Source organism: Centropristis striata, chromosome 18 (genome assembly GCF_030273125.1).
Source record: "Centropristis striata isolate RG_2023a ecotype Rhode Island chromosome 18, C.striata_1.0, whole genome shotgun sequence".
Taxonomy (NCBI): domain Eukaryota; kingdom Metazoa; phylum Chordata; class Actinopteri; order Perciformes; family Serranidae; genus Centropristis; species Centropristis striata.
Genome location: NC_081534.1, coordinates 22,103,590 through 22,118,210, shown reverse-complemented (window position 1 = coordinate 22,118,210; position 14,621 = coordinate 22,103,590). Strand labels below are relative to the sequence as shown.

The window sequence follows — 14,621 nt, the reverse complement described above, 5'->3', positions numbered from 1 at the left end:
GTAGACAAATGCCAATCTGGCCTCCTAAAGATAACATTCCCATGCAACTGTCAATTTTGTTTTCAACCGTGACGGCTGTTCAAGCCCCGTGTGAAATCAAATGTCAACATTGAGTTATTTACCCAACAAAGTAACCATTTATGTGAAATTAAATCATAATCTTTTAGGATTGAACCTTGTAGTTTTAGTGCCTAAACTCTCTGTCTTGCCCGCATCGTCACCATGTGCAGTAGAGCCTTCAGCCGCAATGCAATGTAATGGTTTGAGTTCACAGTCAAAAAATCAAGGCAGATTGGGAAAAAAACAGATATGGATAACAGATATCCACATCTGCAGCAGATTAGCACATGCACACTTTTGGGTCTTTTTAAAAACAGTATGGATTGGGAAAAATAAGACATTTCAAAAAGTGGTGTGAATATGTCCCTAGTGTATCTAGTGGTACACATTTGTTACCAGATTTCAAGACTTTCCGCCAATTAGAAGAAATGCTGTGGCATTTTTTTCCTTCTACTAAATGCATTTTTGGGCACAATGGGTTAATAAAATCACTCCTTGTCCTGCAGTCCTTAAAAAGCCCCATTGTTGTACGTCTTAGAATACTGGACAGTAACAAAAGAAAATAAATTTACCCCAAAACTAAAGTAGTAAAGAGTAAAGTAAGCATCCTCATAGCACATCACATGTCATGCCATAGCCTGATTGAAAATGGCTAATAAACAATTTACTTTATAGATATATTGTATTGTCAGCTGTTTTTGTACAGTGAGCGTGAAGAATACTAGTGAATGCTCGCCACCAGCCGTTGATGACTCATGCTGACTCTGTTTGCACTGACACTGTGGAGCTCATGAATTTCAGGTTATATTTGCGCTTCCTTCCGGCACATTTCAGGTTAAGCGTCAACCTTTTGTCTCATAACGTCATCCTCTCACTCCGATTGTCCCACAGGATATGGCGCCCTTGCATGCAACGCCATTACCGCCTGAGATATATATTCTCCACATGTGGACCTGTTGCACACGGGAGCCGAGAGATGATGTCCCTGATAACAATGGGATCAGCAAATGGAAAAGGTTGACCAATGGTTTGAATGTAATTACTCCGGGGGTTGATTTAATTCTTTGGGCTCTGGTTTTATTGTCACGCTGATCCGTGCGGTCGAGCCATCTGTCTGTCTGGTGCCAAATCTGTTTAAAGCGTTCCCAGTTGGGCCGCCAACATGAGAGCCATTACAACTGATGTATCTCTCTGTGGAAGGAAAAACCTGACCCGCTCACTGAGCAGAGAGACATTTTGCTACTTAGCAGCATTGCCTATTTTTAATCTCATTCCCTCAAAGACATTTATCCCATTTTCTGATGACAGAAAGATGACTGACGAGTACTCTATTCTGATAAGTAGTCCATTTATTACACTGCATTTTACACAGAGAACGTTCTTCCGGCCAACTGATGATCTTGAAGATAGTATAATCCTAATTTGTTAATTTGAATGGATTTTAAACTGGATGCTATTTAATGCAAGTATGGTAAATTGTTACAACTTAATTTATTAATTAAAATCATTTAGTTTAGATATTTTATATTAGCGATTACTTTTACAATATTAGTCAATGGGGAGAAGTCCAATTGCCTCATGTGACTGACATGGAAGTTGTAATTCCATGGTTTGGCTGCTCTGTCAGTGCTGTAATATTAGATAATCAGGGCAAGGCCACTGGAAGTCAGAGTACAACACTTCTTCCATAAAAGTTGGGTCTTAATGTAAACAGAATACAATAGTTTGCTAATCATAGTCAATTGAAAAGTGTACAAAGACATGAATGGTATCTTCAAACTGTAGATATACATATTTTACATAGTGTACCAACTTGTTTGGAATAAGGGTTGTAGTATAAAGAGCAATAAAGTCTGAGTTGGGAGAAAGTCAGCTTGGATGGCCGTGTGAAACAGACTGTTTGTGTCCTGTGTAAAACCAAAACTCAGCATTGAGTTATACAGATTTAATTTAATTGCTTACTTCACTTACATACGTGACGTAGTTTAAGTAACCCAAAACCCAAAACCTTGACCTTTTCCTAAACCTACGTTGAAATAATGGTGTTATCATGTACAGCTGACTCTTCTGTCGAATTCCTATTTTTTCGGATTAACAGCGCTCCTCCAGACTTTGATCCAAGTACCCCTGCTGCAAATGGAGAATCTCTTCCTCCCCATGTGTTTTACAATATGTTCATCTCTTCAACCAACAAATAATAATCAAGTTCCTTTGGCTTTTATTATAACAGACTGACTGGCTTTTTTCTTCTTCTTCTAATCATAAATGCATAAGTCTATATGGTCAGTCTGCTCCCCCACATTTCAGCTCAGGTCTCTATTTTAATATTAATGCGTTCTATTGATCCATCATGAATATATATTAAAATCAGAACTCTCAGAAGAAGAATTTGCATTATTACTTCCTTTTGAGAAGGTACAACACTTCCCTCAAGCACTGAATCAGGAAATATTATAATATAAATTGCATTTACTTCAACCTTGCACAAGTATTTACTTCTGACTATACTCCTGGCTAAATCCAACGGAAATACTATTTGATATGAGACTATTGTGTTTTTTGTGTTCAGTCATTCCCTCCAGAAACTTGTAATTGTGTTTACAATCAGTCCCTGAATGGACTCCCAATCTGCTACATTCATTCATTTTTCTTAACCGGTTTTCCGAACTCGGGTCATGAGGGGCTGGAGCCAATCCCAGCTGACAATGGGCAAGAGGCAAGGAAGAAAATCACTAGTCTGCTACATACTACACTTTATAGAAGTTTATTCATAACAAAAAACAATTCTTCCTATACAGTTGGTGGTGGAAGAAGTATTCAGATCCCTTACAGTAAAAGTACTGATACCACACTGTGAGATTACTGCAGTACAAGTAAAAGTCCTGTATTCAAGTAAAAGTGCAAAAGTGTCAGCATAAAACTATTCTCAAAAGTAGAACTACTCGTTATGCAGAATGGACCCAATGAGATTGTAAAGTATATTCTACATATATTATTAAATATGTTTGTATTGATGCATTTATGTAAGCAGTGTTTAATTTTAACCACTAAATATACTGTTGGAGGTTTAATTTTTCAAAAAAGTCTTATCCCTTTAAATTGATCATGCTTTTTATATTTAATCTCGACCTGAAAAGTAGGAGTAAAAAGTACATTATGTGCCACAAAATGTAGAAGTTTAAAGTTACTTAAGTAAAGTAAAAGTGCCTCAGAATGTACTTAAGTACAGTACTTTAGTAATTGTACTTAGCTACTTTCTACCACTCTATGCAGTGTACAGCACTTATTTTCAAAATAAAATGAAATTGAACGTGAGTGAGCTTTATTCCCTATAATTAAATTACATTTTAAGATAAAGATAGTGTTATTTCCTTTTTAAAATAAAAGTATATTCTTAGTCCACGGCTGTAAACAAATAAGACAAATCCACGTATTGACCATTCATTACACTGAGAGCAGGACAGTGTGTTCAGGTGAGCGCACACGCTGAGCTGCAGCCTGTCAGGAGCTGTCAGCAGCAGGGAGACGCTTATCGAGACACGGGGACGACCGGAGTGACAGCGGCGCTCGTCAACAGCAGACGCAGGAGCTGGAGGCGACAAGGCCAGCAGTCCCGCCGCCGTGTGAGCGAGTGGAGAGACCCGCATGACAAGCTCATCCTCCCCAAGCCTCACCCGCTCCCCCACAGCAGTGACAAAGTTATCATGAGACAGGAGGACGTGTCCACGGCTTGTCCTGGCACGCGGGGGAGAGCCACCAGGGCCGCTCGCTCTGTTTACAGTCATTGCCACCGGCAGAGGAAAAAAGTGCAGCCTCACTGCTCTGAAAGGTGGAAAAACAATGAACCACAGAGGTTTGATTGACATCGGAAGAACCCCAGATGCCTAAAGTATTAATAAAAAACATGTTTGGCTGCAGCTATTTGCACATATTTCATGGACAGACAGGGGAAAACACAAAAGAGACATCTGGAAAATTAGAGGACATCAGGTTTTTCCTCAGGAAACAGTAATTCCCTCTAAAATTAGCTCGGTTTCTCAATTTGCGTAAGGATCGTTGCAACACAAATCAAAGACTTTGCCGAAACCCGGGGCTGATTGTCTCATAACCTAATTTCTGTAATTATCATGTGAATGAAAATATGAAAATTGCATAACATTGAAAGACGATAAGAGCCTTTAAAATACTTCTTAGGCAAAACTAACAGGCAGGGGAGGCTCGGGCTTATAAATGTCAGCAGGTGCACCATACTCTAAACTGTCATTCCCTCCTCCCTGCTGCTGCTGCCTCTCATTACAGAATCATAATTTACAGCCAATCGTTTAAGCTAAAGCCTCTAGCAACAGGCTAATTTAGATGCTTCAAAACAAGTCGTTTCACAGACAGGAGAGATATTCCCTTATGATCTGTTTGCTATTCTGAAACGTTGCCAATGTAATTTAAGAGATTCAATTTCAAGTCTTCAACACATTTTTTTCACCGTCTAATTCATCTGATTTTCTAATTAAATAGTTATCTTCAACCACGGCTCATGTGTAGCAAATTATATTGTTGATGCTGGCTTTTGTTTCCCCGTTTAGTCCTGTGATCAGGAGTTTGTCTCCAAAGATGACAGCTCAGTGCGTACACTTTCTTCCTCATGGTATCTGCCTCCAAAACACAACAGCGCATCCAAAGTCTTCATTATACTGATTAATTAGGCAGGGATAAAAAACAGGGCTTTGATAATACATCAAAGAATGGCATAATGTGCCTGTTAGGGCTCCAGCTCTCTGTCACTCAATTACATTTTCATTGATTACAAGGCACAATTTGTTCTCGCCAACAAGATGAGGAGCGCTACCTTTTCATCAAGCACATCACCTCAGCTAATGGGGCAGGGTTTTCAAAGAGGCGGCGCATTCATCAGGGGCTAATTTATCAGGAGTAGAAAGCAATGTGTGAGTAAGAAAAAAAACATCCACAACATGAAAAAAACCCCTAAAAGGTAAAAAATGTAAAATGAAATACAGATGTTTGCACACCACCAGTGGGACTGGGATTACAAATGATGTTACGAAACATGGCGTGTTTATATACATCGAACAAAAAGTCTCCACAGAGTCTCTGGAGAGGAGACTTCAGGACTCTGTAACAGAAATGCTGGTGGCAGCGCAGCACTCTGGGGTTCAGTGGTGACTGATAATGTCCTCAGACATTTCTGCACCCCCGAGACCAGCCAGTGCCACGCCGTATAATATGCCCATCAGTGTGTGTGTGTGTGTGTGTGTGTTTGTGTGTGGTGCAGGGTTTCACTCCAGACTGAGAGGCAAAGGTGAAAACACTAGCCGACTGGATCTTTGGTGTAACCACACAGGTATAATGAACAGATACCGTCTCATATGGTTAAAGGGATAGTTCGGGATTTTGGACATTAAGTTGTAGTGCCAGTAGTGTAGTGGATGCGACGCTATTAGCTTACTTTCTTATCTCCAGTGTCAGATTTCTGGCCTGTTTAAATCGTTAAATAGATAGATCCAGCAAGCTGGCAGAGTCTATTACTCCACTATTCTGTTGGCAGGTATTACTACGTGCTGGCATTGTATTTACTGGCTTTTTTTTTAGTTCAAGATACTAAATATTGCTAAGTGAAGTTGGTTTCTGATATGCATGATGATTATTGTTTTGTGGTAGAATGGGTGACTTTCTAGTGGACACACCCTTGTAGTTTCATATCTATTCTATGATTTGAACCGGCCAGAACTCCGACACGCAAAGTAGTTTGGATGTTCTGAAAGTAAGCTAATAATAGCTTTGCATCCACATTTCGTACAACTTAATGTCCAAAATCCTGAACTATCCCTTTAAATATACAACGTGTTTGCTGTTATGTATAAAAGGGATGTGGATTGGGCTCCAACTAAATTTTTGCTGCTGTAAAACAAATGATTTTTCCTGTTTCAAAGGTTATCAGCCCATCAGCCTTACATACACACTTATACACATAATTCATAAGGTACCTGCTCCACCTACTATATGTGCAGGAGGGCGTTGTCAGCCCATTTAGGGGCCGGTTGCAGTTTCGTCTGCTTTTTTGTCTGGTTTTATTTTCAGTTTTGTTTGTAAAGTTTCGGGGAAAACCACGATGGTCCCAATTAAATACCTTACATTACTGAACATATGCATATCCAGTCACTTACTGTTGCTCTACCTGAGGTTTCTTCTCTTGTTTTTCCCCTTTAAAGGCTTTTATTGGAGGGTATTTTCTCTCTGGATGTGAGATCAAAGGACAGAGGGTGTCCAATGCAATGACCAATAATATTGATTTTGGACAGTAACTAATACCTTGTCTTTTCTCTTTATTAAGAGCGTATAATGCGGGTATGACTGTAGTATCTTGGGAGGGGAGAAAGTTACTTGACATTGGATTTGACTTGCTTTTACTAAGGACTTTTTTAGGACTTGAGACTTGAGACGTGAGTCACATGTCTTCTGTGAGAAATTATGACCCTGATAGAGAAACACTGATAATCAATATATACTAAAACACTTTACAGGAATACAAAATACACACTCGCAGGAGGAATTATGACAGTATTTTATGACAGTTTTATAGATAAGTCACCAGTTTTGAATAATGTTTTTTTTTTTTAAAGTCCTCACATCAGCAGTTAGTTTCCTGTTGAAGCAGAGTAACTGGAGTTGTTGTAATAATTTACAGCTCTACAGAGAGGACGCTAAGTGTGTATCTCTGTCGTGCTCAGTAAACAAATTCCTTTTGCAATGCTGAAGTGTGCTCAGAGGTGTAACACAGAATCACAATATTCAGCCTTATATGGCTGTCCTAGTTCTTCACCGTACAGGTGGCCCGAGCAGCCATCCCGGCATGACGTCACTCTTATCTACGTTTACACCATCCTGAAAATGCCGCGCAGATTGGGGAATGTTCTGTACTACCGTGGAAATAAACACCCATCGTTGGGTACAGGCTGTCTTTGAGCAGCAGTCCACTCTGCTTCCCAGCATTGCTTTCATCTCCAGCTGCATCCGACCGGAGATATCATTTCACGACCCGACACATTGTAACTCTTGCCCACTTGTAAGCATCAAGCATTTCCACCGATAACACCCAAAGACGTTGCATCACAAGTCGACTATGATCCGGCATTTCCCACGAACGATGTCCCATCTCGATCTACAGCGTGGACCTGCGGACCCCCATCAATTCTCAGTCACAGACACCTCAAACTCCAGACGACCCCGTGATTGTTTATTCAGGCATTCAAACACAAGCTCTGGTCCTCCCGCCTCCCTCCATTACTCCGTCCAGCTTTTGACCCACAGGGCCTTGCTGACAGCTGCTGTGTAATGTCCATGTGTGAGAAAGCGTAGAATTCCAGGAATACGTTTTATTGGGGGGAAAAACATCAATATTCAAAGTCAACGAGAGCAATCGTGAATTAATAAGAAAGAAGCAAAGTCACCTCATTTCTTTTCAATGAATTATAGATTCGAAAAAAAGTCTTTTTAATCTTTTTGGGGAAGTATTATTCAGTAGGGCAGCAAAGGTGGAAAGTAGAACAGCAACATATTGTATATATTGCACATTACTTATTACTCTTTTTGAAAGTAATGCATTAATTACATATATTCTTCCTATCCCTCATTCCTGCACAAAATTGACTGAGATGCATTTTTCACATAAATGCAAGATAAACAATATAATGTTATATATGCCTTTAACAGAACAAAACACTCACTTGAGTCACCCTGTCATCAAAGAATGGTTTTATAGGAGAATAGCTTATTTATGTGTTTCTTGAGAGGCGAACTGGAGTGTTGAATTTCAGAACGTATGTAACGACAGTAACAACATAGCTGTTTCATTAGTAACCTGTAATGTGATAACCGCATCACTGTGCTCCAGTCACTAACACTGACTAAATTTTTGCTTCTGTAAAACAAATCACTTCATCCGTTTTAAAGGTTATCAGCCCATTAAGTCGCCGTTATCAGTTATCAGGCTTGCATGTGGTTCATACAGTCCCTGCTCCACCTACTTTATGTGCAGAAGGTTGTTGTCAGCACATTAAATAGCCGGTTGCAGTTTCTTCAGGTTTTATTTTCAGTTTTGTAAACCAAGTGGTTACGTTTTTGGAATTTATGGAATCTAGGGTTTCTATGGAATGTTCGCATGTCCGGACACTTACTATCACTCTCCCTGTGGTTTTCTTCTCTTGTTTTTTTCCTGTAAAAGGATTTTTTTTTTAAGGGTTTGTCTGATGTGAAGGTCAAAGGACAGAGAGTGTCCGGTACCCCGCACTTTTCTTTATCCACAAGGTCACAAAGGTTGTGGTCGCAAAATCGGAAACAGTATTAACTGTTTCAACAAAGCACAAATTCTGTTGTTTTTCTTGTGAGGAGACTTTTTAGCCAAATGTAGATAAACAACCTTTTTAGATAAGGTATTTTTTGATTGACATGAACCAAATCAGAGCGTGTGATGGATGAACACTGTCCTCCAAAGAAAGATGACAGCATCTGTAATTTCAGCAGAACATTCAGTCAACGTTAGTTTCTTTTAACCATGACTGTGAAAGCTTAACCTTTGCAGTGTCATTAAAGTTATACATCTTATGTATTGTCATGGTGTTGTACAGGTGAGCAGTTGCAAACAACATATTTTGTAGTTTAATTTGAAATGTTCTGTATGGAGAAGGTGGCTTAGTGTAATTAAAAAGGGGTGCAGGTTCAATGTCAACAAGAAGAGCTCAAACATTTACACAATGTAATACAATTTTAGTTGATATTCGATAATATAAATTTGATACAATAACAGTTTTGAAAAGCAGGTAGAGCAGGATGTCTTATTGGAGGGATGGGGTTCAATCTCCGACTCCCCTCTCTATACAACGTGACAGTGTCCTTGAGCGTGATGCTAACCCCAATTACTCTGATAGTTAAGCCAGTGCCAAATTAAGATGCAGTGGTAGTGCCTTTAAATGACATGAAACATCAGTCATTTTGTTGCTCTATATGCATACTGGCTTTTCAACTTCTATCGGAATATTTGCTGGGATATATTTTGCTATTTTTCAGTAATGATGGCAGCTGTGTCAACTTCGATATCACTCTGTTGTTTCTGTCAGCAGACTGTAAAATAGTAAGAATAATCTCTCTAATCAAACTTTCATTATAAGCCCCCACAGTGAACGATGAGCCCGTCGAGCCAGTGCAAGATAGAGAAAGAGAGAGAGAAAGTGCAAGGATACGGGATGTATTCATCACAAGCAATCTGATGTAACGCCAGAGGAGACAGCACATTGGCAAAGCGTCTGTCTGGGTTCACTTTAACTCGGTTACCCCTGTGTGGGCTCCAAATCTGGCCTGGGAGCATGTGCTCTCGTCCAGCACACAGCTGAGGCCCAAACATTAAAGCATCACAAGCCTGAAGACCAAAGCGACCAGCGGTTAGATCAGAGAACTGCGACTCCACTCCCCGAACGTGTCTTTGTTGTAGTCAACCCTCTCATCATCGTGCAATACATCTGCAGAAGCTCTTCTATCAAAAGCCCCAATCTCTATCTGTGTGTGTCCAACAACCCTTGTCTTATGTTTTCCTTTCACTGAAAAAAAAATCCCTATCAGAGTCTATTTCCAAAAGTACTCCTTAGGTTCCTTTTTAGGGGATATGAGAGGAAACCTTGGCAGGCCGCAGTTTTCCATGAGGTCAGTAAGCAAGGCATTCCAAGCAGAGTGTGAGATCTCTGGGAGGGTTAGCTAATTAAATAAATCACGTGATTTATGTACCTGATACACAGTTGATATGGACTTGTTTTAAAACTCACAACACAGCTGGACGAAAATGGGGTTCACGTACACGGATACTGTACACAACGGGGGAGCAGGGGGAAGAGGAAAGGGGGAGGAAAGGGTAGGAGAGGACATGAGGGATGAAATATAAAGGGGAAGTGAAGCAACATGAAAGGACTAGGAATAAAGCTGAAGGGAAACTGATTTTTAATACATAACTCATGTTGTACACTGTTGTAAATTTATAAAAAGATCCATTAAAGAAGGAACAGCTTTAAAACTTAATTTAGAGGGGAGGAAGTCTTTAATTTGTCGTCATTGCTAATGTAGGATTTCTTTCCAGGCTTTCAGGAGGTCAACTCAAATAACAGACGTATCTGTTTCCAGCAGTCCATTTGGGCTATCTGCTTTAAAAGTGTGCCTGTGTGGGCACGAAGAGAGAAAGAAAGAGTGAACAGAAAGTGAGAACATGTTGCGTAATCTGATACTGGAATTTGAAATAGTTTCTTTAGGGAATAGATCCTAAAAACCCTGTGGTAAACTGCTGGCAGGAGAGCAAACAGACATTCCCTTCACTGCCAAGAATGTTGACAAATTAAGTAAAAATAAGCAGGGATACACGGAATAATGACATGGTTACTGTGCCAATGTGCCCTATCGTCTAACCAATCTCCATTATGCGCCTAAACTAGATATTCCCAACCAGTGATACTTGTGCCGCCCTGGGGAGACGTGGAAAGATTGTAGAGTAGCTAAACTGCTTAGAAAAATAGAGAAATTAAGATTTTTTTATACATAATGAGTCAGCTCTGACACACTGACATGTTGCAGTTACTGTAACAGAATGTGAAAACTAGCAAGAGAGCAGAAAAGTGCAGACAGTTAGTTAAAAGTAAACAACAAAGGCTTACATGTACATTTAACAACTACAATAGTTAGATAACAGGCTAGTAATGGATACACTGTTTAAATAGCTTAGAGTAATGGATTAAAAGCTCAAATAAATATTTAAAAATAATGGATCATTGGAATAGTTAGCAATTTAATGCATAATTGGTTAGCTTAAAGGAATAAAAGAAAATTGCTGAAGTTGGTGGCTAAAACTACACTCAGTTGACAGTTAGCTATGATAAATGGTTAAAAATACGTTAGCTAGAAATAATGGTTGTAGCTAGCTAAACAAAAATAATAAACAGCTATTTAAAAATAAAGGATGAACTTCATCTAAGGGTTTGGTATAATCGGGATTAGTTAGCTAAAAAATAATGGGAAATGTTTTAAGATAGCTAATAGCCAATAGTTAGCTAAAAGTATTGGATAAACAGTTTAAATTATGTAGCAACGCTAGCTAGGTTGTAGCTAGCTAGAAAATGAATAAACACTTAAAAAGCTATTCAAATAATGGATGAACTTCATCTTAAAACCAAAAGTAGCACTAATGGATAAACCATTGAAATAGTTTGCCTAAAGTATTGAATTAGGAGTTAAACAGTTAGCTTATAGTAATGGATAAAGATTTGACATAGCTACACCTAGCATGTTTGGAATTGGCAGCTAAAAGTATTTAATAAACAAATAAGATAAGTAAATAACTGAAACTGTTGAAAGGGCTTAAACAGTCTAAATGGTTAGCTAACAGGCAAATGTTTGAAATAGTTAATGGATAAACAGTTTGAATTAGCAAAAAGGTAATGGATAAATATTTGAAATAGATAGCTCAAAGTAATGGATAACTCGAAATAGCAACATGCACATACATGTAATTCAGAAAATATATATTAATGGATAAATAGTTAGCTCAAAGTAATGGATAAACATTATGATTCTGCCACTTTTAAAAAAAATAACTGAACAATGAATACCCACTTTTATAATTATGTTTAATATAATTCAGTTTAAAATGAACTCAAAGAGCAAATTAGGAAAATGAGTGTCGAAGGAGTTCGTCTCCAGGGGCTGACCGAAAGGGTCGGGAAGCACTTGCCTCCTGGACTACAGTCTGCATAATTAGTCACAGATGTCACTGCTGATGATGGTGGTGAGGATGACGAGGATAATTTTCTGTGGAATATAAAAAGAGCCGAGACACACTTACATCTAGGCTAGGAAGTGGGCCAAGTGTGAATCAGGAGACGACTGCAAAAATTCACACACTATTAACTGCCTTTGATCCATTCGCACTGCAAACAAGCGTTTTGTTTTTGCAGACATGACGGTGAAGAGACAGCTGATACTGTAGAGCATGAACAACATTTTATGGTTGTTAATCCTAACACTCCGGGGGGGAGTCTCTGCAGTCCTGCATAAGAGAAATTGCATGTGAAAAATATTCCAGCTTGGTGCCATTAAAAAACAAAACATATGTGACAGGCCTGCTATAATTTGACATGGTTATTTCACGGCTGCCTTGTGATTTCTGGTAATTTGGACTGCAGTCGGGTAATGTTTTATTCAGTTGGATGCTCTTCTTAAAAATAGCTGCTGCTTCTTGCTATCTCACTACTTCTTTTCCCTCACCCACATTTATTTCCCTTTCAGTCCTGACTTCCCACCCTCTTCTCTCTCTATATTCCTCCGTCCCATCACTCTCTAACTCAAAGATGTATTTGCTCTTCCTTTGCAGCCTGTGCCGCACAGTCACCTGCCTCTGTCACCTGATGCCTCTGATATATGCGTGCACGCTCTGGCCCCCGGTTCAGCTCGTTCAGCTGCTCTCAGGGAGCAGATGCTGAGCCAAACTGACATGTGCTGGCGAAAGGGGAGGCACCGCATAACACATACAGATCAGTTTACGCAGCAAAAAGGAAGACAATATGGAAAAACCCTGGATTAAATGAGAGGAACACACGTAGGCACAATGATAAGCATCAGTGCCTGGTTACACAAAGACTTTTCATTGAAAAATGCAACCAAAAAAAATCACGCCCTGTACGTATTGCAAGGAGCTTTATCTCCGTCATCCTTATGATGTTTTTGACTCCAACCTGTTAATCAGCCTGGTACAATAACAATCAATGCCAAACATGTTTGAGGTTATTAAGAACAGTGTGTTTGTCCAAAGAGAACTGACTGTACAGCATTTAAGGGATCCTTTTCAAGAAAATGTTACCTCCACCAATGAGGTGATTTGGTTCTGTTTGTATGTTTGTTAAATCATGGAAGCTCTACTGTCCCAATTTTCATGAAACTTGGGTGTAGCATGGGCCAAAAGAAGAACCATTTAAATTTTGGAGTGGATCTGAATCATGAATCAAATTTTTTTTTTAAACTTTCATTAACAATGCAAGGCAGCTGGGCATGGCCTTGGCAATCAGAACTACTACTACTATCAGTTAAAACCCCTAACCTTATCCTTTCCTGCTGGTGGGCAGGTGGATTTTAAGAGGTTAAATACATATATTTAAAAAAGGATTAGCAAATTATTGCATTCTGTTTTACTTTAATTTTAGATAACATTTGAACTTTAGGACTCAGGGTTGTAAAAGTGAGCCTTTTTGAGAAATGTATTCCCAAGAGTTCCAACAGGACATGTCAGGACATTTCTGGCTAAATTTCAAACTTTTCATTGTCATGAAATTGTAACTGTATTGTTTGAAACTTGGTTCATGCTGGCTCCACACTAGGACGTAATTGGGCCAATTTTGGGTCTGATTTGCCTCTCCCAATTTAAGGCTGGTCTGAACAGATTATCTCCCCAAATGATCCTGTAGTTTAAGTGGCTTACAGGCATCATCTTAATGTTGCTGACTCGATCGGAGAATTGTTAATATAAAAAAGTTAAGAACAATAAAACTTTATTTCCATCGCGCACTTTGAAATGTCTACACATCTCTTCAGCCACAACTTATTCTTATTCTTTTTCTCTTGTTTTTGTTTTTTCGTGCAAAGAGAGAGTGCAAACAGCTGATGTCAATAGGCTGCCACCATATTGGTTTGTATCTAAAGTCATGTTTAATCTCACACATTTCTGTGAGACCTCACATCCCTGTGATCCCCATTCATGATTGTTAAACAGTAACTGTCTTGTTCTCTTGACTAAATCGTCAAGACTTTTTAAAAACTTGCTTATGATTTGAAAATCTTCGTGTATGTACCAATCTAAAAATAAGTAAGGTCTCATTTTACAATGAAAACTGTAACGATAAATAGATTTTAAATGTATTTATAGTGCAAAAATGCTTAAAAAAAAAAAATAGAAATAAAAAAATAGTTTAACTTTTACAAAAGGGTGTGTTGTAGCTGATCTCCTAAACCTCATAACTATACCCATGAAATATTTAATAGAAAACAATCATTTTTATTGAAGCCAACCACATGGGGCTAAGGAAACCGTAGGGAACACTTTAACCATTTAACTCCACATTATAAATAATTTAATAATTTAGTTTCAACTTCAAAACTGGTCAAATTATGTTACGTAAATTGTTAGTTGCAGCAAAGGAGGCTGATTTTAAACTCTCACTTAGATACACACATGCACAAACCCACATGAAGAAATGTGTGTGTGGCACTCACATCAACACAAAGAGTGTGTGTGGTCCTTTAAAATGGCTTTCTACTGGAGACATGAGTGCCCATCAACGTCCTGGCGGAGCTGTCTGACTGGGCTCGTCGCCACAGTGTAAAGCTATCATATGTCATGTCATGTGATGCATGGGGCTAATGCTGGCACCTGGCTTAATGACTAAATGCAATTAAATCAAGTAATGGATCTTAAGGTGTTATGTGAACCCCTTAACTGTGCTGTCTGCTGTTCCTGATCCTCTGTC

General features: G+C 39.0%; 1 protein-coding gene and 1 long non-coding RNA gene across 2 annotated transcripts in view; one reads left to right on the top strand and one right to left on the bottom strand.

Annotated features, from left to right (window-relative positions):
* LOC131991096 (uncharacterized) overlaps positions 1-14,621 on the top strand; it is a 68,962-nt gene that overhangs the window by 23,512 nt on the left and 30,829 nt on the right. The gene's annotated exons all lie outside the window — the stretch shown is intronic.
* kcnk3a (potassium channel, subfamily K, member 3a) overlaps positions 1-14,621 on the bottom strand; it is a 42,137-nt gene that overhangs the window by 2,593 nt on the left and 24,923 nt on the right. The gene's annotated exons all lie outside the window — the stretch shown is intronic.